Raw genomic sequence first — 25,938 nt, 5'->3', positions numbered from 1 at the left:
CTCATTCGTGTACCGCTCTCTACAGCCAAATATTTCAAATTTTGACTCATCAGTCCAGAGCACCTGCTGCCATTTTTCTGCACCCCAGTTCCTGTGTTTTCGTGCATAGTTGAGTCGCTTGGTCTTGTTTCCATGTCGGAGGTATGGCTTTTTGGCCGCGAGTCTTCCATGAAGACCACTTCTGACCAGACTTCTCTGGACAGTAGATGGGTGTACCAGGGTCCCACTGTTTTCTGCCAATTCTGAGCTGATGGCACTGCTGGACATCTTCCGATTGCGAGGGGAAGTAAGCATGATGTGTCTTTCATCTGCTGCAGTAAGTTTCCTTGGCCGACCACTGCGTCTACGGTCCTCAACGTTGCCCGTTTCTTTGTGCTTCTTCAAAAGAGCTTGGACAGCACATCTGGAAACCCCTGTCTGCCTTGAAATTTCTGCCTGGGAGAGACCTTGCTGATGCAGTATAACTACCTTGTGTCTTGTTGCTGTGCTCAGTCTTGCCATGGTGTATGACTTTTGACAGTAAACTGTCTTCAGCAACCTCACCTTGTTAGCTGAGTTTGGCTGTTCCTCACCCAGTTTTATTCCTCCTACACAGCTGTTTCTGTTTCAGTTAATGATTGTGTTTCAACCTACATATTGAATGGATGATCATTAGCACCTGTTAGGTATAATTGTTTAATCATACACCTGACTATATGCCTACAAAATCCCTGACTTTGTGCAAGTGTACCTAGAAGAATTGATGCTGTTTTGAAGGCAAAGGGTGGTCACACCAAATATGGATTTGATTTAGATTTTTCTTCTGTTCACTCACTTTGCATTTAGTTAATTGATAAATATAAACTATTAACATGTCTATTTTTGAAAGCATTCTTACTTTACAGCATTTTTTCACACCTGTCTAAAACTTTTGCACAGTACTGTATATATATGTGGCAATGTGCCCCGCCCCTGTGTGTATTTTTGTGTTTTATGTTGTATGTTGCGTGTGTTAATGTTGGTGTATTGTAGTTGGTACACGGGATATAATGTGGGTAATGAGCACAAGTATTTAAAATGTATAATTGTATTTAGGCACAGGGATTGCACTTCACTTCACGTGCATTTAAAGTACTTAAAATATGAGCACGGAGTTTTCACAGATTAGTTCACGTGCTGGGATTCAAGTGAATAATTAATTGGTAATTGAATCCCAGCACAACCGTATATATATAGATGCATGTTTTACTCACTCGGGGTTGGGTATTCGGTGAGTAGAGAACGGGAGAGATAAGTAGAGTAAAAGAAACTAAAATAAACTAAAATAATAAGTATTTGTTTTGACTCACCGTGTTTGTTTGTTTGTCTGTTAGTCCACTGTTCGTTTAAGTGTTAGTCTGTTTTGTTTGTCTATTTATTTTGGCCGCAAGTGCCGTGTGCTGTTTTTGTTTAAAACCTTTTTATTTAGTTCATTATTAAAGCACGCAACAGCACAATTCACATTTCACCTCACAGTACTATGTGTTTCTTCCGGGTCTGATGTCACCACTACAGCCTGCTTGTCACAATACACCATTGGTATTGCTTAACATTTCCACAATCATGGCTGTGCAAAAGATTAACTTTATAGTCCTGTACCTCTAACAGCATAGTATATACCCAAAGTTTGATGACATAAAAACAACAACTGAGAAGTGCACTTATATTTAAATCATAAATGTGCTGTGACCCAGAAGTAAACTTTGATCTTCGCGCATTGAAATTGCACTAACCTCAACAGCATTGTGTAAAACACCTTTTATGATGCTTTTTTAAAACAACTAGAAATTCACAGACATCGAAGCCTAACTTTTTTGAGCTACAAAAAATCAAGTAAAATGTTGTCTAACTAAAATAATAGTTTTTAAATGCTAGTATTACTGTACACAAAACTCATGGTAAGCATGATACTTACCGTTGTTATACCAAGTAACACTGACAAATATACCATGGCAAACTAAGTCTAAGTTACTAAAGACTCAGCTTACACTTTCTAAACAGCTTCAACTTCTCCAGAAACATGTGGAGACTGTGCTGGGGTATCTGGAGGAGTGGCCTCAATAGTATTTCCATTGTGAAATTACTTCTGTTGTGTTGTGGGCTTTTTGTATTTGTGTTTTTATTTGTATTTGTGTTTTTCGATTTGTATTTGTGTTTTGGATTTGTATTTGTTGTGTTTTTCGATTTGTATTTGTGTTTTGTGATTTGTATTTGTGTTTTGGATTTGGATTTGGATTTGGATTTGTGTTTTGTGTTTTGTGTTTTGTGTTTGTGTTGTTTTATTTGTATTTGTGTTTTTTATTTGTATTTGTGTTTTGCACTTCAGGGCCGTCGTATGTAAGCTGACAGGTATCACTTAAAATGGAAATGAACCTGCTAAAAACATGTTAAGCATGATGAAATGTCCTGCCTATTCCATTATTGTCAATCTACGCAGTTTTTCGGTACCAATCAATGATCATGAGAAAGCATCTTCTGACAATTTGAATTAGATAACTACCCATTTTATGAAGGCTGATTTCTTTGCTGATCTTGGCTGGAGTTTATTTTTTTGAGTCAACAGTATAGGCTGAGACATGGATCAAGCTGTAATAAGATTACATCGTATTCCTTTTTCTGATCAAATGAAATGTTGTCACTTCTTTTCTTGCAAAAGCAATATTATTTAATCTTCCTTAATATAAGCATAAGCATTAGCCTTTTTGAAATGCGCAGAGAAGTTTTCAGATTGTCAGGAGACGCTTTCTCATTATCATTGATTGAAAACCGTATTATTGATTGGTAATGAAAAACTGCAGACAAGGCAGGAAATGTCATCATACAATTAAAATGTTTTTCTCAATTGCTTAAACACATTTCCTGAAACAATATCCTACGTTACCAAAACAGTTAACACACAAGTCAAAATGAACTTCAAAAATCCTTTGCAAAATGCAATAATGCTTTCAAATCTCAAAATACATGTCTCAAAATCAAATATTCGCATCAAAATAATACATTTGTCATCAAATGAAAAGATCACATTATCAACCATTTCATAAAGGTGCAAAAAATTCAAAATATAAACATCAAAATGTTCAACCCTTTTAATTAATTTTTGGTGTGACCATGGGATAACAGCGCCTCCAGGACTCAGACCAGAGATAATGCAGGTGTTTTATTTATTTATTTATTGTTATTGTTGAGCAAATCTTTTTTTTTTTTTAAATGGGAAAGCACAGCTGCAGAAGGCAGCAACAGCAACCTCCGCAGCAGCCAGAGCATCTAGCGGCCCTGAGGGAGGAGACGGAAGAAATGCTCGAATGGCTGGTGGACCCGGACTGGAACGAGGAGGACCTCCCGATGGCAGGCTAGAGGAAGACCTCCACCACCAGAGGGAGACTGCCTGCGGCTAGGGCCTGCACCGCCTAGGGCTGCCGAGCCTGCAATGCCTAGGGTGCCTGCACGTCACCGCTCGGGGATGCCTGCACTTCACCGCTTGGGGATGCCTCCACGATAATGCCCGGGGATGCCTTTGTGCTGATGGAAAGTCTGGGGCCGAAGCCGCTGGCTACAGAGCACAAGGGAGAAGTGGAGCTCCCGCTGCTGCCTTCATGGCCAGGGGCTTTCCTCCCGAGTTCACTGCCCGAGGGTCCGGAGTTGTCGCTGTCGGAGGGTCCGGAGCTGCTGCAGTTTGGGGGTCCGGGACCGGCGTTGCCTGGGGTCGCCGGCTCTGCCTCGCCTGGGTTTGCCGGCTCTGCCTCGCTTGGGGTTGCCGGCTCTGCCTCGCTTGGGGTTGCCGGCTCTGCCTCGCCGGGGGTCGCCGGCTCTGCTTCGCCTGGGGTCGCCTGCTCGCCGTCACCAGGGGATGCCGTCTGCATGCCATGTGCCACCCACGCCACTCAAAGTCATCCTTGCCACAGACATCCACCTGCCTCTTGTGTTGCTGGCCTGTCATTCAGCTGTACAGGACTCCACTGCCTGCACTCCAGCCCTGCTCATGCTGGGGCGTGAGCTCTTCACACCAGAGGAGATGGTCTTCGGCCGCCCCCAAGACATTCCCAGTGTGCCCCCGGGTCCTGAGTATGCCAGGAGGCTAGTGGTAGCCCACTGTTTCGCACCAACAGCAGGCCGCTGGCGTCAGGCAGAAGCAGAACTACAACCTCAGGACTCGAGGGCACTACTTCAACGCCGGAGAGCTAGTCTGGGTCTTCAGTCCCAGGAGAAAGCGTGGCCATTGCCCCAAGCTGGATAGCCACTGGCTTGGGCCCTGCCATGTCCTGGAGCTGATTGGAGAGGTAGTGCACCGGATGCAGCCACACGCACGCATGCATGTGGCTATATAGGAGGGGCAAGTCCCTACAGCGAGAGTAGTCCAAGTGCAGAAGGATACACACACGTGTACAGAAAAGAAAAGACAAATACAAAAATACAAAAAAACACTTTGGATAAAAACAGCTAACAAAAGTCAAAGCTGGCCAAAACACCAGCCGTGCGGTGTTCCCACTAAAAGAGAAACTTCACATTTCTCATATGAACTATCAGGGCTTGAATTTTGTGCTGAGGGGGATTTCCCCGCTATACTCCAGCAAATGGGGTGGATTTCAAAATTTTAGGGGGGAATGACAAAAATGGCCCTTTTGCATATAAAAAACTTTCGGCGTGCCTTTGCTGCAGCAAAAGTTTCAGTTAAACTGGAACAGTCTACGGAGTTTACCATCTCAGATTCAATTCATAACAGAGAAAGACTGTTCAGTTTTTCTTGAACCATTGTAGCACGTAAAGTACTTTTTATCCTTTTTAAGACCTTTCACCACTGCAGTTTGAGACTGGTAGTGTCAGGTTAATGCCGTTTGCAACTTATGCATGTTCATTATGGTAAGCATTTGTAGCGGTGTAGGCGGAGATTGTGATGATGGCTTAGAGGTGAACTCCTTAAGAAGTGAGCGTCATTGTACCCATTGATCAAAAATCTCTTCATTGAGGTCATCTGAATATAATTTGATTACATTTTCGAGAGACTCTTTAACAGCAACAGTTGTTTATTTCTGAATATGCATGAATTCTTTTGTTGAGATGGCTGACGAGTGAGTCAACTATGGCGTAGAACAAGCCCACTTTGAACTTCTCTTCACCAGTCAGCACAATAGCAGGTTCTACACTGTCGTCAGCCATACGCTTTGGACGTCCTGCCACTGCAACTGGAAGTTAGCTATAGGACTTAAAGACATTGCAGAATCGTTCTGTTGTGCTTCCAGAAACTCGGATAGTGACTTCAATAGTGCCACAGCTGTGCTTAGGTCCATTGTTTCAGACTGCAGAAGTTTACTTGTTTCATTTATTCTTGTAAGGATTTTAATCCAAAATACTGTCATAAATGCAGTCTCCAATTGATCCATAGTTTCAACTAACGAGCTTGCCTCTGCTCATGTGTCGCTCTTCTGCAGAGTGTCTGCACCAAGAGACTGTAGCACAGATTTGTAGCTTTTGTAGTTGAATGATAAACTGTGAAGTGCATCTGCACGAGCTGACCACCTTGTGTCGCTGAGGTGCTTTGGGAGAAGTTTCTCTTACTGTCATCAGATGTCTTCTCATTCAGGAAATCTCGCAAGAGGCATTAGCGATAAGTCGATCCTGTTAGTTAATTAAAAAGAGAAACTTGATTCCATTGAAATACATTGGGCAGTTGCTACCACCTCCTGCCAGTAGGTGGCGACAGGGTTGTGGCGACTGGAAGTCACGTTCGTTTGAATTGTTGATTATCCTTCTTTATGGTATACAGCTAATGGCTAATGAGAGACTGCCCTATGTGAACGATTATATTTTTGCTTTTTCAGGTAGGAGACCTAAAATTTACGTAACATAATACAAAATGGATGCGTCGATTATTTTAGATTACTTATGTCGCATTTGTCATCAAAAACCACAGTCACAAAACAATTCTACATATAAGCAAATGACACTTTATTAGGCTACAATAATTTCGCCAATTGTTGTATTAAAAATACTTTTTTGAACAGTTTGTGTGGCGTTCAGGAAGTTGTCCTGCCAGAACTTTGAGAAAAACATTATGCAATCTAAAATGGATTCACGAATGCCATGTTTTCCTAAAGGTTAAATCTATGTATACAGCTGAATTGTAATTGGTTTATTATTGTCCTTTTCAGAAAACCAATTTCTAATTCATTCAGATATATTAGTTTTTTAATCGTATTTAGTCATATACTTGTACTTGGTAGAACCGAAGTCATTGTATTTTATCTTGCTCTTAATTGTATTAATACTTGTACTGTGATTCTTGAAATGTATTTTTGTTTACGACTGTAAGTCGCCCTGGATAAGGGCATCTGCTAAGAAATAAATAATAATAATAATAATAACATAACACATAACACACACATGGGCGGGGCACACTGTCACAATAACCTACAATCGTACATACATACATACAAAAGTAGATGTCAACATAAGAAAATTAATTCCAACTAATACACATAGATGGCATCCAAGAAAAAAAAAAAGTTAACATTTTTTTAAATCAGTGCAGTCCGATTTTTACCCACACGCCAGATAATCATAAATCAGTATTTTATATGTGAAGTTATCTAAATAAATGTACATTTTGCATGACAGAATGCACTGTTTTAAATGAAGTTTACAAATTATACACAAAATAGATATTCCCATTATTTTTGATTTCCATTTGGCTGCTGGAAGTGCCGTCTCGCTGTATGCTAGTAGTTTCCATAACAGCGAATTATGCTTCCATTAATTTTTCTTGATCTCGTTAACATGCATTTTTATTAATGAGTTCCCCTTATTTAGTTGTTCAGAAACGAAGTAATGTATGAAATGCGTTCATTAATGACCTCATCGACTCAATTTCAAAGCATTAACGGATTGATTTAATTAACACATTTCATGTGAAAATTACTCGCTACTAAAGCTCTTGTTATTATACCACAAGTTCGATACAATAACACTGTTTTTTGAAAATCCTGCCCATAACTTCTTAATACAGCCACTGATCCCAGGCATGTTACCCACTAAGGAATGTTTAGTTTCAACATAAAAACTAATAGTTAAACTAATATCAGTTTATCAAAAATAATAATTTACAGAAAGGAATAGATTCAAGTTCATCACACATGACAAGATAATAAAGTGGTAGGCTAAGTTAGCTTTCTTTTATATAATATTAGAATAATGATAGTTTTAATAGGTAAGAACAAAAAAAAAAAAAAAAAACTAACTTACCTACACAAAAACAAATAAACATAATGCATACAAATCAACCAATCCTGAACTCTGGAGTTCCGTGACAGAGACCCCCCCCCACACACACACACAAATAAGATACACTTCTCAAATCAACTACTATTTACTATTAGAATAATGCAAAACAATACACAATATAGCAGGTGCTTACTAAACAGCATATTTGCACAAAACACCACGGCAGTAATAATGTTCAAGAGTTCTTTATAGCCCAAACGACTTCAGTTTTAGCTTATGCTCCAAACGATTCCAAACTTGAAGCATAAAGCAGGGAAATAAATAGCCAAACCTGTTTCCAGAAGAAGTTTCCTTGGTTTCTCTGGTCAGCACTCACCAACCAAAAGAGTTCGATCCATATTCCCTGCATCTTCAGCTATTTCATTAAACAGACAGGTAAACCGTAACATTTTGAATTACCTTCAAACGAGAATACAGAAAACAAACAAAAGAGCTATTTTTAAATAACCTACACTTGTTGTGCTGTTAGTAACTCCATTCTGTCCCTCCTCTCTTTTTTTAAACTACTAACTATCCGCATTTTACATTCTGTCTTCCCCCCCCCGTAGTCTCAAGAACTTGTAGCTGTATCATCCAAGGTAAAACCATGAAATTCTTCATCAGATCCATCATCCTGAAACAAATCCAGTACTTTTTTTTTCTTTCATAGCTATCAAGTTCAGAGGCTGTAGGAAAAATAGCTTCAAATTTGCCACATGAACGGTTCAAAGATCTTGGCCTGTTTCTTCCAAGACAATGCGGTAATTCACAGGACCAAGTTGCTTCACAATCCTATATGGTCCCTTCCAGCGTGGGGCAAATTTGGCTGTATAGCACTGTTGAGTTTTGCATAAAGGATGTGTTCTCATCCACATCTTTTAGCTGGTAGGCTACTTATGATTTTTGTTGTAATTCCGTTGTTGACGTGTTCTTGCTTTTCCCAGATTTTCCTGTATTTTCACCAGCATGTCTTTCAGCTGGGTCATTGTTTCATAGGCCAGAGTTGCTGACTGTGCAGGAGTTCTCTTGAAGGCCTGCTCTAATGGTTCTCTTAATGGACGTCCCAAATTGAGCTTGTAAATCCTGTGGACTCTTGTTTGGCTGAGTTGATTGCGAATGCGAACTCTGCTAATTATTTATCCCAATTTTTATGTTGGTCAGCAAGATAGGAAGCAATCATGGGTTTCAGAATCTTATTGATTCTTTCTGTAAAATTAGTATGTGGATGATAAGCTGTTTTCAGTTTTCTCACAACTTGCCGTTGCCAACATACTTGCTGCAAGAGTTCAGAAAGATTGAGGCCCACGATCTGATAAAATGAAGTCGGTAGTACCCCATCTTGTAAAAACTTCAAAATACAAGCAATGGTCTCAGTTTTAGCCATATGCCGGTTGAATAGTTCTACCCATTTTGTATACTAGTCTACAACAACTAAAATTTGAGTATTTCCCATTGAACTCCTAGATAGAGGTCATTGTTATTATGATAGGCTAACAAATCATCCCTGCGATGTTTCTGTGGTATAAAAACCTGGTATTTGTAGCCTTCTCCTGATAATTTAACCTTTCGGTAAACTTTGTCCTCCAAAATCACAAAACTGGAGAGTCGATGGCCAGTTCTTCAGCAGCCAAGATTTCATCATAAAGTCTCTGGCATTTGGGATCTTCTTGTTGAGCTTTCCAAATGTCAGGATCAGTTAAAGGAAAAGCCTCATACCTACAGCCTGTTGACTTCGGGTGTGGACTCACAGCAATGTGTTCTCCATCATATCCAGTGGTGCTCTTGACAGAGCATCAGGAACAACATACAATTTTCCTTTTCGATACTCCACATGAAAATTAAACTCCTGTAGCCGCAGAACCCAACATATCAAATGAGAGTTGGGTTTGCTAGTATTAAATACCCAGAGATGAGTGGTCTGTTATCACAATGAAAAGTCTACCTTCCAAATAATATTGCCACTTCTCCAAGGCCCATACAACAGCAAGGCATTCTCGTTCTGTTGTAGAATAATTGTGTTCCGGAGCAGTTAAAGTATGACTGGCATATGCCAGCACTTCTTCACTATTAGTTGGAGTTCGTTGGGACAATACTGCACCTAACCCATGTGCACTGGCATCAGTAAATGTAATGTGGAATCTGGATGGCCAAGAACAGGTGGAGACATCAAACGTTTCTTTAAAATATCCATAGTGTTTTGACATTCAGGTGTCCAACAAAACTTCACTCCTTTTTTCTTCAAAGCATTCAAGTACTCAGCTATTTGGGAGAAATTTGACTGGTACAACCAATTGCTGAAGAGCAAATTCAGTTGAATTTATTTACTGTAAAGATCTATTACTATCAGGGTCAGGTGCCTTTTCTATTTTACTTTGTGAAAGATTACTAGAAATAACTGTGACAATGTTCTCTTCTTAGTTCTTACATTGCCTCTTTCATCTGCCTTGCTTGCACCGGCACCTTGGGTTGAACTATACGGCCCTTTGTGAACATTTTAAGACGGCCCTCTGTACTGTGGACATGATCAAGGTGGATGTGTTCCATTACACCTCCAACAAAATACAGCAAAGTTATCTTTAAAGGAAGATGTATTCTGCTTCCCTGCTGGCATACTTGAAGCAGGACCCTTTCCAGCATCTGGACCCTTTAGTGGTGCTTTTATTAACTTTCAAGTTGCCTTCCAAGGCTCACCATTTCATCAACTGTGTTCACTCTGCCTCTCAGTTGGCTGGACAAATGGGGATTAAAATTCTAGTGAAGAAGTATAAGAATTTCTGCTTCAGCGATATTTGACTTCCATCATTTACACAAAGCTTGAAAAGCATAATCGCCAGACAAAAAAGTTGCTAAAAAACATTCTTTAAATTGTTGCCAACTATCTTCAAACGAGAATGCAGACAAGCAAACAAAAGAGCTATTTTTAAATAACCTACACTTGCCGTGGTGTTAGTAACTCCATTCTCTCCCTCCTCTTTTTTAAACTACTAAAACTCTGCCTTTATATTCTGTCTCACTTGGCCTGTTTAAAAAATATCGGTAGAGAAAAAAACCCTGTCATGCCACACGCCATCCACTTTCTTAAAGGGATGTGCAATATTAGGCACAGTGCTGCAGTGTGTGCAACTTTCTCCACTATTTTTTTAATGTAATTGTATTAATTAAAATGCCATCCTTACTTAAGAATGCACATTAAACATAGTGATTGTAACATTGCAATTATTACATACAGGTACCAGTACAAATGCTACTGCCACTACGAAACCCCACAAAGACGTTGTCAGCACTAAAGTTTAAAATCAGCTTTTTGTTTATTTATTACAAGAATGACCCGGTGCAGGGCGCAGACAGACACTTGTACATATACAGTCAAAAAAGTCATACATTAAAAATGCAAAGGAAGCCTCAAACAGAAAAAAGAAAAGAAAAAAAATATTTAGCTTCCTGGGGCCAGTGACATCTGTTGTCGACAAAGAGAGTTGGAAGTGGTGTATTTTTAGTCCAGAGAACTTACACTGTCATATGGTACAAAACAGTGGGATAAATTGCTTTTCAGCATAACCTATATTCAGATACAGAAAGTAATTATCTTATTTAACTATGTTATTATAACCTTTACGTGTGATTCAGGGGGCACGAGCTAGGGCTGCACCCCCATTATGTCCCATCAAAATTATAAATTAATCAGCCTGTTTAAACTCTGGAATGCACCACTATTCTCTGTCTTGCTTTTTCGTTTGCATTAGCTGTGCAGACCCCGACTTTTCATTTCCATTTTCTGCTGTCTGTGTTTCCATGTGCTTTGCCAGGCTTTCATTGTGCACTGTTACACTTTTCTGTGCTTTTGTTATGGATAACTTTTATGGCTTGGCCTGGTTTGTTTTTATATGTGGTTTGTTTTGGTGTGTTTTGCCAAACCTCTCTCAGCTTCAGTGCTTGCCTATGCATTGCTGTGCTATATGCATTGCTGCTTTTTGTTGTACTTTTATTTTGGGAAAATAGTAAAGCCCTGATGCACAATAGTGATGCTCTCTCGTTGCAGCTCCCCTAACAATTACTAAAACACAAACAATAAAACTAAAACATCACACGATTATATTAAAACTATAAAGACAAATTAGCCTGTGCGTAAACACAAAAATGAATAAAACAACAAGGGAAAATAAATAACAGATAAACTAACAAGCTACAAAACAACAAGAAACAGAAACAGTGGCTGACAGGCATTCTGCTTCCAGAAAGAAAACAACAAGTTACAGCACACAGCCACAAAGCAAACTATAATACAAAAATAAACAATAAAATTACGGTCTGTGTTACCTCAGGAGAGTCTGGAATACTGGCTTCACCAATACTGCATATTGTCCAAACTTGCCCTACAATATACCGTATAGACACAGACAGTAAATAACAAGACAGAATGCAGCACTGCAGACATAAAATTAAATGGGAAATGGCGGTGCAACCCGCTTACTTCGTACCAGGTAGACCACAGGAACTCCTGAACACACCTGCACAGCAAAAGAACTCTGCAATCTACAAATACCCACAACAGCTTCCCTCTTTCTGGTCTGTGATGTGCAGACTATTAACACTTCCTCCTTGGAGCGGTTAGATTTTTTATTATTATTTATTGTATTATTGATAAATAATTACCACTAATTAACTTGTTTTCTTTACTAACCCTTCTTCAATGCATTGATGGTGCAGATGCAGGGAGCCGGGGGTCCTCTTTTAGGGGCATGTGAAGCTCACTTCCCAAGCTTAGAGGTCAGCCACGTTAACACTTTGTGCTTCCCAGCCTCAGAAGCCGATTGGTTCGGTCCCACCTCCATGAAGGCGGATCTCCATGAGCCAAGGGAAAACCCTGTACTCTTAACCCTTTGCGGTCCATTTATTCAGCGCTTCTCAGGCACATCAGGTCCAATTTATTTTCACACACGCAGTTTATTTTAGACGCACTGTTTAAAAGTATTTTTTTTCACAGTAAAAGGTTTAAAAGGCACTGCATATCAACAGGACACTCAGTACTGCATCTCCAGCCCCGCCCCACCTCTTGTTCGCTGTATTTTTCACATACCTCTTCAGTGTCTACATACTGATAAATCATCTCCTGATCACTCATTTTATCACCAAACTCCTCAATAATGCGATCCAAGTCATTATTTTATTATTGTAACATCTCAAAAAGCTCTGTAAATGTCTGTGATACTCTTTTTGAGCGCTGGATACAGAAGCAGCTGTCTTGTTTGTTTATGGCCGTGTTATCTCTGTGGTGCCGGGGCTATGTGTATTGCTCATATCCGTAGTTTCTTTGATCAGATTTTTTATTTCAGCTCCTGTTGGTCTCGGCCATTTCATAGTTTTCTCTGCTTTTTCCGGAGAAAAAACGACTAGAGACCTGTGCTTTACGTCTTTTTGATGATGTCGGACAGGGGTCCGGCATTGGACCGGAAAGGGAAAATTGTAATTTGTGGTCCGACACAGGACCACAAAGGGTTAACTATCTACGTTCTTCTGTGCCAATCTCCCTTTCTGGAGAACCCTTCTTTGCATGTTTATTTCTTTCACTCTTTCAGCGTTCCTGTCGTTGCTGCCTCGGAAGTCTGGCCTCGCCGACCTTCCTTAGCGGAGGCGATCCTTGTAAGCCAGGCAGACTTCTAGACTTCCCTTTAATCTATGCACTATCCTTCTCTTCATTTCCCCTTGGGGAAAGTGACGCTTGCTTCCCAGCCTTGGAGTCCATTCGGCGCGGTCTCACCTCCACGAGGGTGGCCCTCCGCGAGCCAAGGCTAAATACTGTACTCTTTCTTAAGTCACAAGCACATAATTCCTATTTCAATTCCTTGTTGTTACTCCACGCAGCCCTTGCACCTGTTCCATGAATAACCCTCATAAGATATTATCTAATTTTCCTTATCCCATTAAGTGTGGCTGTCCTCATCTGAGGACAGGCTACTTTGTACTTTTTTGGAGTATTTTTAACTGGCATCTACCTGTTATTTTAATTGTATTGTTAAGATAACTTACTCTAATTTTGTTAATCGCAAAAGTAAAGTCTAAATGTAATGTATCAAATTCCATTAATACAGCTTAAGTGGTACTTAATGGATTAAAGGCCAGCAGAAGTTATACCAACAGTGATGGGTTAGAAAATTACATTCTAAAATTAAAGTTATCAAATATCAGAATCCCAAGGTGCACCCCCCCCCCCCCCCCCCCGCAGTCAATATTTAACAACATCAGCAGATTTAATATTGTTCTCTGTGTATAACACTCTGTAGGTATGGCATTTGTTTGCTGGATGAGTGAATAAAGAGAATGACAGATAGTGTAAATAGCTAATAGCTTTTAGGTCGTTAACATGATCAGTTTTCTAAAACAATGTTTTTTATTGAGTTAGATAAGTACATAGTTACAGTTATCATGTAAAATGCAAAACCTGTTGTTTGATTACTGTGACAGGGCAGAAACACTGCACTTGTAAATAGTGTAATTTATTAAGTTTGGGGTTAATTCCATCCTTACAGAAATAGGTGTGTGGAATGTGGATGGGTCTTTATTTTTTTATTTTTTTATTTTAAAATGTAGTGTATCCAATTAGAATTTCCCCCACGATTTCCTCCCAATTTGGAATGCCCAATCACTTTTCTCCTCAACACAGCAATTCCCGACATAGCTCAGGAGACCCGAAGAGTCCGTGGTCGTTCTCTAATCCCACGACCAAGCCACCTTCCCTTTTCACCCAGGAACTCGAGAGCAGATGTCATTGAGCTACCGAACTCTGGAGGACAAAGGCCAGCCCTGCAGGTGTCCACTGTGAGTTTACTGGGCACCTGGCCAGCAGGGTTCGCTGTAGAGCAATGAGGAGAAACAGTCCCTGCTGGTTTTACCTCCCTAACCCACGGGCGCGCTGAAGCCAATACGACGCTCCCTTCGGAGTCCCCAGCGAAGACCAGCACAGTTTGTGCACAACCGGCTGCTCTTCTACCAGGCGAGCCACTCGGGGACTCCTTGGAATGTGGCTGGGTCGTTATTGAATAATTGATCATCAATCAAGTCCCAGCCACATGGTTTAAAAGGAGTCCAAAATCCTTTGTTTGTTGAAGGTAGTTAGGAGAGGAGCTGGGAGTAGCAGGCTGTACTCTCAGCTAGCACACTGTGATAGCACTGCTTGGGCGTGAGTTTTCTTTTGTTTGTATAGTTGTTTTGCTTGTTAAAACTTTTTGTTTTTGTTGAATAAACATGTGCCTTGCCAGTGACGCTACAGAGATCTGAGAATAAACAGGATATCTATTTTTAAATGTGATTGTGGACTGAAATATTTTTTTTTATTTATTTTTAAATAAAATTATAAATATGTAGCGACAGTAAGCACTTCTAGGAAATGAACTGTTAATTGTGAAGAGAACATAAAAAAAGTTTGTCATCATATCCAAAAATTGCAAACTAACAAGAAAAATTGGTAGGCTTATATACTACACTCAAAAAAAAAAAAAAAAAAAAAGCAGCAACGCAGCCTACTCCAGTGGCATAAGTAGGCTTGGAAATTTGGATGGGCCCCAATTTAGGTTGGACAGGCAATGACCAAAGGTCTGACATCAAAGGACATAGTTTACATTTCAAAAATAATTGAAATCAATTAAAACCCTGAATACATCAAATATTTCCTCTGTAAATCCATTTAAAATGTTTGAAGTAGACAAAAAAATAAATGTACATACAGTATATCCGCAGTGAATGCACTTTAAAAAGCCAAACCAGAGAGAGCAATCTAATATTACATTTTTATGCAATTATTAAAATGAAAGTTAGTAAATGACTGTGCCAAAGTGGTTAACTGTGTGCAGCTGCAGGAATGCAGCAGTGATCAATGTACAGACACACCAGGTGCAATGTTATTTTATTTTTAAATCCAATGGTTTGATGACACCAAAACACAGTAAATAATAATGATAACAAGCAATACAGCAGCGTGTATTGCTTTATTGTAATCCACAGGTTGGTCCTGAAACTAACAGTCCTGTACTTAACCCTTTCCAGGCCGGGTTTAGACTGCTATTCTGGAATTCTGAGCCAGGGTTTTTTGGAATTCTGAAAGAAAATGCACTACACTTGTTTTTAGAGTAATAATTCATTCAGATTGTTATTAAATTACCATAAAACCATATATCATTTAAAAGCTTAAAACATTAAGAATATTATTTTCAAACTATTTACAGAATTCAGAACATGGTCAAATGTAAAAAGGAACAGATTGGCAGAAAAAAGGTTAAAAACTTTTTTTTTAAAGTTTCCCGAATAATAATGTATCCTCCTACACCCCCATTTCATTGTTTTAGGTCCCAAAACATGGTCATACACATAAAGTAATGTCCCCACAAGAGATACAGTAGTATTTTTTCTTCATATGAAGAGCCGGGTTTAGACTTCTATGGAATTTGCGCCAGATTTGTTTTTTTTTGGAATTCTGAAAGAAAATGTACTACACTTGTTTTTAAAGTAATAATTCATTCAAATCTTATTAAATTAACACACAACCAAATACCATTTAAAAGCTTAGAACATGAGAAATATTATTTTTCAAACTATTTACAGAATTCAGAACATGACAAAATGGCAAATGTAAAATGGTAAAGATTGGCAGAAAATCATCGGTGTAGCTGGTCTTCGCCTCACAAAGCTCATATGACTTCATCCCAAAGCATGCCTGTTTGTGTGGGATGTACTGCTTGAAATGAAGCCTTCCTTTATACAGTAAACAAGACTCATCCACTGAAATATCTTGCACAGGTGTACAGACGCTGGTGAATAAGGCTGTAATGCGGTCGAAGAAGGGGTGGATTTTCCAGAGGCAATCATTTTCAGGCCTGACAGCTTTGTTGTCTTGAAAGTGCAGTGTCTGAAGAATCTGCTTGTAGCAATTCCGGCTCATGATGCTACCAAAGAAGGGGGGTATTGATGGTGGAGTCCCCAGACCAGTAGCTGTCGAAACATGGCTTTTTCACTATCCCCATCAAAAATGAAAACCCCAAAAACTGCCACTGGCCATCTAAAGTGACATTGCATGGGGTTTATCAGCTGGTATTTTCTCCATCTGCTCCTTGGAAAATGTATTTGTCTGCCTCTGAATGTTATCCATAACATCATCGGTCAAAAACAGCTTAAAACAATCCAGTTCCATGGCATCATCCCTCATTATCTTATTGATGCCAAGAACACCAGTGAATGGGAACGCCGTGTATAAAACAGCCCTGAGAGCTGGAGGAAGCAACTCTCCCCCTCTTACTTGCCCGACAGACAGGTGTAACAGGGAGATCTGTGCTGACTCTTCTGGTGTATTCATAGTGCTGCAGGAAGAGGGCAGCAGCTGTTCAACATCCGCCTGTTGGTCACGGTAATGACACGGAGTGGTGGGAGAGAGGGTGTGTGGGCTTTTCCTCTCTCTGAGTGGCTGAGAGGCAGGTCTTGGGGGAATTGCTGGTCCTATAAAATAACATTCTGTTGTTCCCTCAGGTCTGCCCTTCGTAGACGTGCTGAGCGTGCGGAAGCTCTGCTCCAGGACCAAAAACGGCCGGGAAAGAAATCCAAAAGAAAACAAAACACAACAAAAGTAGTCGTAGCTTGGACAACTTTGGGCAGACCCCATGAGTATTTTTACAGCAGATTGAGGGAGCAGCAAGTGTTGGACGGAGAGCCGAGCCGTGCGGGTAACAATGGTCGGGGTGATGCTGCCGAGTGCAGCACCTTTTATTTGCAGTTTGATTACTGTGTTTTATTTTCCTTTTTCCTTTCGCCATTTATTTATTCTTTTGAGCACCTGTGAGTGTGCCTGCACTTAAGCTCTGTACCGCCTCTGGTATTACTGTGGTCCTGTCTACCATCGTTGGTAGACAGACCACGGTCAACAGCGCCCTCTGCGGGCTAAAACGTGGTAGTACCCACCAACAATAAAACTGGGCACCTGTGCAGTGTTTCAAGTTCACCTTTCTGTCTCCCCTGTGTCAGTGAATTACCCACCACCCACACGTGGTGTTAGAGTGGGATTCACTTGCACTGCCCACTTTAAGCAGTGCACAAAAAAATGGATGCCACCCAGTTTGCAGAGATGATGGATCTCCTGCGCCAGACCCTGACTGCTGCAGTGCAAGGGGCTGCCAGACCGGCGGGACCAGATCCCCGGTTAAGACCCACCAAAATGACGGCTGAGGATCGACCTGAAGCCTACCTGGAGGTTTTTGAGGCCCTTGCGACCTCTGCCGGTTGGGTTCCGGCCCAATGGGCTAGTTATCTCTTGCCCCAGCTAACGGGGGAGGCGCAAGCCGCGGCGAGGACGCTGTCTCCCGACCGGATGATGGACTACCCCATGCTAAAAAAACAACCATCCTGAATCACGTGGGGGCCACACCAGAGGGATACCACCGGAAGTTTCAGGAGGAAAGCTTCTTGCCAGAGGAGCACCCCAGATTGAATCCGGATGCGATCACCAAAGCCAGGCTGGTGGAGATTGTTGTGATCGAGCAGGTTTCTGGAGTGCTTGGCTCCAGGACCACGACTGTGAGTACGGCGGCAGACACCTCCCACCCTGGATTGGGCAGCTGCACTGGGAGAGCAGTACCAGGCAGCAGAATCGACGCCAGCTAGGCTGCCTGGTCGAAGCACTATTGGATCACCCCCTCCACTGGCCCCTGATAGGGCGAAGGAACTGGGGGGAAGGGGTAGACAAGGTTTTGGACGGGGGGGTGGGGCGGTGGAAACTCCCGGCCCGGGAACCGGGGCAGAGTGGGGTCACCCACGGGCTGCTGCGGTGTCGGACTGGGGTCTCGCGTGGTCACCTTACCGCCGAGCTCCTTTGATGGCTCCTGTGTTTCCACCTCTTGCTGAGGCTCCAGGCAAGAAACTAGTCCACTGCGGTGTTGGATGTGCAGGGAGGTGGGCCAGCTCGCTCGGGATTGCCCCATGATGGAGTGTGATGGAGGTAAGCATGTTCAATTACCTCAGTCACTTCAGCAGACAGGTTTTGTTCTTCCTGTGACAGTGGATGGTACGAAAACCTAGGCTCTCCTGGATTCAGGGTGTGGTCAGTCTCTAATACAGGAGAGCCTAATCTTACCGGGGCATAAACAAATATTGGGACGGGTGCATATTAAATGTATTCATGGGGATGTACACTCTTATTCCAAGATCAGTGTAAATATAAACATTGGCCAGCAGGTGACGCAAGTACAGGTAGGATTCTGTCCTCGATTGCCAGTACTAGTAGTTCTGGGACGGGACTGTGGGCAGTTCAAAGATTGGTTAGCTGCCCTGACAGCCCCATCTTCCTTGTTGGCTAAGAAGGAGGAAGTAATTGGAGAGATATTCCCCTTCTGTAACCCGACTTGGTTTTGTCATAGATTTAGACCCCGGAAAACTAAATGGGACTGCCGGGCCGCTAAGAATGAGGGTTGGCAATGGAGGGAGTTTCAGGTGGGGGCAATTGGTGAAGTCTGGGGAGGAGGCTGCGGAGCCAGCACAGGGGCCTGGCTCGGCTGCCTCCGCTTGAGACCGACCCGATCTCGAGCTGGAGGCCATGGGAGCCGATGTTTTAGCTTGTTCCCATGATTTCCGGTTCGAGCAAGGGCGTGACGACGTGCTGGGCAGGCTCTTTGACCGAGCAGCTGTGGTTAATGGTCGTGTGGTTGAGTCCAGACGTGCTGCCATGCACCCTCACTTTGAAATTGATCGAGACCTTCTGTACCGTGTTGAAAAATTACCCCAGACGGGGAAGTGCGTCATCTGTTGCTCATTCCTCAGGAGGATTTGTTGCAGCTTGCTCATGCTATTTCCCTGTCTGGTCATTTGGGAAGGGACAAAACCAAAGCTAGGCTCGTGACACGGTTCTATTGGCTGGGGCTGGATGGTGACGTCAGACATTTTTGTGAGCGTTGTGGGGGGTGTCAGAAAGCTATCCTTAGAGCCGTCCCACAAGCTCCATTGGTGCCTTTGCTCCTAGTGGAAGCTCTGTTTGAGTGTATTGGGATGAACATAGTTGGGCCACTGGAAAAGAGTGCGGCAGGATACACACACCTAATGGTCATTTTGGATTATGCTACGCATTATCCAGAGGCCATACCCCTCCGGTCTATGTCTGCTAAGTCTGTTGCCAACAAGCTTGTGAAGGTTTTCTCTCGGGTGGGGATCCCCAGGGAGATACTGACCGAGCAAGGCACCAACTTTATGTCCCGGCTAATCCGCGGAACAGGTAAGCTTTTGGGAATTAAGACTGTTAGGACCTCGGTGTTTCATCCTCAGACCGATGGTCTTGTGGAGCACTTTAATAAGATCCTTAAGAGCATGTTGCGCAGATTTAGTAGTGATGTGCGTTACTGGGACCAGCTGATTCCTCCCCTTCTCTTTGCGATCAGAGAGGTACCTCAGGCTTCTACGGGGTTTTCACCATTCAAGCTGTTGTATGGGCGGAGACCCCGGGGTGTGCTTGATCTGGTCAGAGAGATGACAGAGAGAGACAAATCGGTATGTGTTGGACCTGCGCAAACGTCTTGAGTCTGTGGGAAAATGGGTGCATGACAATTTGCAGCAGGCTCAGTGCAGACAGGAGACACAATACAACCAAGAAGCCCGGTTGCAGACATTTCAGCCAGGAAATAAAGTAATTCTATTTTTACCTGGTTCCGAGTCGAAACTTCTGGCTAAGTGGCAAGCACCCTTTGAGGTTACATGCCGGATTGGGAGGGTGGACTATGAGATCTGCCAGCCGGAGCGACAGAGAGAGAAACACATTTATCATATAAACCTCTTGAAGCGCTGGTTGCAACCGGAGGCGTTGTTAGCAGCGCAAGCAGATGACGTCCCAGATCTGGGACCTGATCTTTCTGTGTTCGGGAGAAAAGGGTCGGTACAGATTGCAGAGAATCTGACACCAGCACAGAAGGGTCAGGCTCAGACTCTGGTGACGGAATTTCCTGACGTGTTTTCTCCCATCCCGGGGCAGACTTGAGTAGCCCATCATCACATTAAAATTGAGCTGGGGGCGCCAGTTCGCCAGAGGCCATACCGTATACCTGAATGTAAAAGACAGGTAGTAAGACGGAAATTGATGAAATGCTTAGATTGGGGGTAATAGAATAGTCCCAAAGTGACTGGAACAGTCCTGTTGTTGTAGTAGATAAGCCAGACGAGTCAGCTCGGTTTTGCATTGACATCAGGCGAATCAATGAGAAATCTAAGTTTGACGCACTTATCCCATGCCCCGGGTAGATGAGTTGCTGGAGCGTCTAGGAACGGCTCATTTTGTGACGACACTGGATTTGACGAAGGGGTACTGGCAGATATCCCTGATCCCAGAATCCAGAGAGAGGACGGCGTTTTTGACTCTGTAACAGGGGAGATCTGGACTGACTGTCTGGCACATCCGTATTACTGCAGGTAGAGGGCAGCAGTCTCGTGGGATCCGCCTGTCGGCCATGGCGATGACACGGAGAGGTGGGGAAGAGTGTGTGTGTGCTTTCCCTCTCTCTGAGTGGCTGAGGGGCGGGCCTTGGGAGACTGCTCGGCCCATAAGAACTGGCTTAGTTATGCACTCGGGTGGCCGGGTTGGGGAAAGTACAGTGTCGCTGGCGGAAGAGGTCAGCGTGAAATAAGGAGCAGGCGAGCCCGACTGAGGGGACAGCCGTCTGTAAAAATAATTTAAAAAGAAATAAATAAAAGAAATAATTACGTACCCGCGGGGACGTGTATAGATATACGGGGAACCCTGGCCAACCCCAGTGTATAAGCACAGCGGAGTGTAGGACGGAGACCCGTGCTGACCGGCTTAGCGGCAGTGGGGGCACTGCATAAGCAGCACTTTTGTTTGTAGTTTTATTACTGTGTTTTATTTTCCCTTTTTCTTTCGCCTTCTGTTTTCATTATTATTTTGAAGCACTTGAAGGTGCACGGACTGGGATACCTGTGTTGGTAACCCCGTGGTCCTGGTTTACTGTCGGCAGTATCCAGACCACGGACAACAGCGCCCTCTGCGGGCTAAAGTAAATAAAACAAGTAACAGGAAAACTAAATAAATCTGGGCACCTGTGCGGTGTTTCCAAATAAAATCTTCTGTCTCCTGTGTCAGTGAATACCCTCACCCTTCCAAAGACTCCCTTTGGGTTATACCAATTTAGGACCATGCCCTTTGGGTTGCACAGAGCACCAGCCACTTTCCAGCGGACGATGGATTGCATCTTGCGGCCCCATCAGCAGTAGGCTGCTGCTTACATAGATGACATGGTTATACACAGTGAGGATTGGCCAAGTCATCTGTGTAAAGTACTGGCGGTGCTGCAATCCTTACCGGAGGCTGGGCTCACTGCTAACCCAAAGAAATGTGTCATTGGAAAGAGTGAGTCGGAGTATTTGGGGTATCGAGTAGGGGGTGGCCAGATCAGGCCGCTGATTGCTAAGGTGAAAGCCTTGGCTGACTGGCAGGTCCCTACGACCAAAACCCAGGTGCGCTCTTTCTTAGGACTAGCAAGCTATTATAGGAAGTTCATCCCAAGCTTCGCCACGCTCGCTGCTCCCTTGACAGACCTCACCCGGAAGGCTGCCCCAAATACGGTTCAGTGGACGGAGCCGTGTGAGAGGGCCTTTCTCGCTCTGAAGCGGAGACTGTGTAGCAAGCCAGTCCTATGCAGTCCTGATTTCAGTAGGAGGTTCACCCTGCAGATGGATGCGTCAGAGACAGGTCTCAGGGCAGTATTGTCTCAGGTGGTGCGGGGAAGTGAGAACCCGGTCCTGTACATCAGCAGGAAAACTATAGTACCATCGAGAAGGAGTGTCTTGCAGTAAAATGGGCAGTCGAGTCACTCCGGTACTACCTCCTGGGGCAACACTTTACCCTAGTTACAGATCATGCTCCCTTAGCATGGCTTCACCGGATGAAGGATAGCAATGCCAGAATCACGCGGTGGTACTTGGCCCTGCAGTCCTATGCCTTCAGGGTTGTCCACCGAGCAGGAAACCTGCATTAAAACGCAGATTTTTTCTCTCGGGAAGGCACGGGGGTGTAGGATTTTCAGATGAACAGGTGGTGCCATTCTGAGGAGAAGGATGTTGGAGTGACGCTGCTGAGTGCAACACCTTTTATTTGTAGTTTGATTACTGTTTTATTTTCCTTTTTCCTTTTGCCTTTTGTTTATTTTTGTTGAGCACCTGTGAGTGCGCCTGCACTTGTACTCTGTACCACCTCTGGTATTACTGTGGTCCTGTCTACCATCGTTGGTAGGCAGACCACGGTCAACAGCGCCCTTTGCGGGCTAAAACGTGGTAGCACCCACCAACAATAAAACTGGGCACCTGTGTGGTGTTTCAAGTTAACCTTTCTGTCTCCCCTGTGTCAGTGTATTACCCACCACCCTTCCACAACAGGTGTGCAATAACAATCAATAATAATACATTACATTTTATACAAGAACTGCAGTGATGTACAATACGGTAATCATAATCAATAATACAATTTTATAAAGTACAACAACAAATCCTTAATTGCAGGGATGTACAGTTACAGAATTCCTAGTAAAATGTGTAAAGAAATCTTATAGCTTTCAAAAGTCCCGCTATAAAAAAAAAAAAATGATTCCACTTTTGTAAGGACCTTCAGAGGATGAAGTCATATTAGCTTTGTGAGGCGAAGACAGTCATAAAATGACAAGTAATGTATGCTTGTACCACATTACATTTTCATAAGGATACTAACGTCATTCTACATTTTATATTTTTCCTGACAGGATCACAATAGTCATGTTTAGTAAATGTCCATACATGTACATGGTAAGCATGGTAAAGCAAAGACAAGAATGGTAAACAGAGAAGCATTGTAAAGCAAAGACAAGCACGGTAAACAGAGAAGCATGGTAAAGCAAAGGCAAGCATGGTAAACAGAGAAGCATGGTAAAGCAAAGGCAAGCATGGTAAACAGAGAAGCATGGTAAAGCCACATTGTCGATCGGCAAAAAAACCCAAACAAACAAGTAAAGCATTGTAAATGTGTAATATAATCATGGGAAAGTCACCGTGCAAATTTATGTTCAGCTTTTATAAGGGTAATGTTATTTGCGTTCAAATAAAGTGAAACTGCAATGAACTACAACTAAATTGTAATCATGAAAATAAAATGTCTATTTATTTATTTATTTATTTATTAGCAGATACCCTTATAACCAGCCTAATAAATAGCAACCACGCCTAAAATGTCAGTTGTGCAAACATTACTAACGTTACTAAAATGGGGTTGTCATGCACCCTCCAGATGGTACATGGAAATACAAACCCGTGCAGACATAAAATGACGTTGCTGTATAAAGTAAATCATCTACCTAAATAATTGATAAGTGATCAGTCTGACAGACAATTTATATATAAACACAATAAATGATCAAACTTGCAATGAAACTGACAAACATGATAACATTTCATAAATATACTAATGTAGTGGCTTATTAGCAGACGATAGGTGAGCAAGAACATAAATAAAAGAACAGTACAAAAATAAAATCATGAATCGTCTTACCTTCAGTGTCGTTGGATTCTTCTTCACTGGTATATACAGTAAAAGTAGGATCCACAACCTGTTCCTCCTCCAAATCAAGATCTTGCGTGATTGCTTGCCAAATTCCATTTTTTTACAAAAACGTACCTCACAACTCACAAAACTAACTCTCTGTTTACACTACAAATATTAACTACAAATTTACCCACGCCTTCCCTTCAGTCCATGTGATTCTTTTAAGCCTATCAGTACACATTCCAGCACCATTTTAAATGATGCATTTGAAGAATCAACCAGTCACCGCTGTGAAGGGACGGGGCCTGAAATACTCAGGTTCGGCCCTGAGGTAATAGTTCCGGGGCTTGGCCTTCAAAGGGTTACACACCCACACGTAACACAAAACATATACACAAATCCACAGTGCATGCTAAAGTGCTCGTGGTGTAATACGTTATTCGTGAAACAAAGTGCAGTGTAGTCCGGGTTTGTACTGACCTCTGGCGATAGATCCGGATCGTGTTAGACGTCTAAATACCAACAAACAGTATATTTAATAACGACAAAACAAACAAAACACTCACAATAATAACACACGTCTTTTGCCTGTAAGCTGCCCAGAGCTGCTGTAGCTCTGAGGTGGCTGCAAGGTGAGTCTGCAGTGTGAAAAAAAGCGGTCGGCTGACGGCACACGCTTTGGAGGACAGCGTGTGTTCGTCTTCGCCCTCCCGAGCTGAGCCTAAAAATAATTGGATATCCCACCACATAGAGTGGAGCCGAAGGAACACTCGGCTGAATTTATCTTTCCCATAACTCCCCCCTCCCGGGAAAAATAATCTGCATTTTGGTGTTCTTTCTCTGCACGGTGAATCATATGAGACATGAAGGGCTGCAATGCCAGATACCACTGAGTTATCCGGGCATAACTGTCCTTCATTGTGCTTAACCACTTGAGTGGGGCGTGGTCTGTGACAAGATCGAATAAATGTCCCAGCAGGTAATATCGTAAAGAGTGAGTAGCCCATTTAATGGCCAAATACTCCTTTTCGACCACGGAGCAGTTGCACATCTTTTTGCTGAGGTACAGTATCGGAAGCACATAATTTCGATTGCGATGAGCGAAGAAGCAGCATTACTTTATCTCCTGGTCGAAATGTTTGAATTCTTGCATTTTGATTGTAATGCTGCTGTTGCTGGTGCTGAGCCGATTACATTTTTGAATGAGCCTTTGTGCACTTCCCACCCCTCTCTCAACAGATTGAGGATGCAGCGAGGCTGTCTGCTGTACAAAAGGGGAGAGAACCCTGTCGAACTCTGCGACACCTCTCTCACTGCAAAAAGGAGGTAGGGGAGAAGCGATGCCCAATGTTTTTGCTCTTGATTCACAAATTGTCTCAGCATCTGCTTTAGGGTCTGATTAAAACCTTCCGCCTTTGACTGATGTTTGTTACCATCAGAGCATTCTACCATCAGACCCCAGCCTTGTCTCATTAATGCTCCCTCCCATTTTCTGATCCGTCTCTCTTTATTTGTTTTTCTTGGATGAAAAAGAAGGAAAAACATTTCAGCTTGAAAGGGAAAAACACCAATAATTTCCCTTTCTTTCTTTTCTGCCACGTTTATGTGTGCGGTCAAGACTGCCATTAATTTAATCAATTCGTTGTAGTTTGGCCAGTTTTGGCCCAGAGTTACTGGGTATAGTAGCCTTTCTGCCACCCCTACTACCAGGTGACGTTTTATCGGTCCTACTGAAAAGTATACTTTTATAATGGGGTATGTTGCCATGTCTCCATGTATACAGAAGATAGCCACTTGACCTTGTGGCTGCCATGACACACTGCCCAAGAGAGCTGTCCGAATTAAGGTCTGTTCACACTCTGTGTCCACTAATGCGTGGGTTTTCACATTCCCTAAAATCACATGTACAATACAAGACCCCTCCCAACAATTTTCCCCTCGCTTACCCGCTTCTGATGCCCAATTGCAAGCTGCCATGTCACACTCCATCACAGATGGGCATGACCTGGCCTGGTGTCCCAGTTGTTGGCATCTAAAACAGGTAGGTGGGAAGGATGGAGCATGGAGGGGAGGCAAGGTTGCCCATAGGGGTCGGTGGTCTAGGAGGTCTCAGTCCCGGCCCTGGT

General features: G+C 42.7%; 1 protein-coding gene across 1 annotated transcript in view; it reads left to right on the top strand.

Moving 5' to 3' along the window:
- Positions 1 to 25,938, top strand: part of LOC117421485 (guanine deaminase) — an 83,646-nt gene that overhangs the window by 9,538 nt on the left and 48,170 nt on the right. The window lies entirely within an intron of this gene.

The sequence above is a fragment of the Acipenser ruthenus genome, chromosome 1 (genome assembly GCF_902713425.1).
Source record: "Acipenser ruthenus chromosome 1, fAciRut3.2 maternal haplotype, whole genome shotgun sequence".
NCBI lineage: Eukaryota > Metazoa > Chordata > Actinopteri > Acipenseriformes > Acipenseridae > Acipenser > Acipenser ruthenus.
This window is presented reverse-complemented; position numbering and strand designations above follow the sequence as displayed.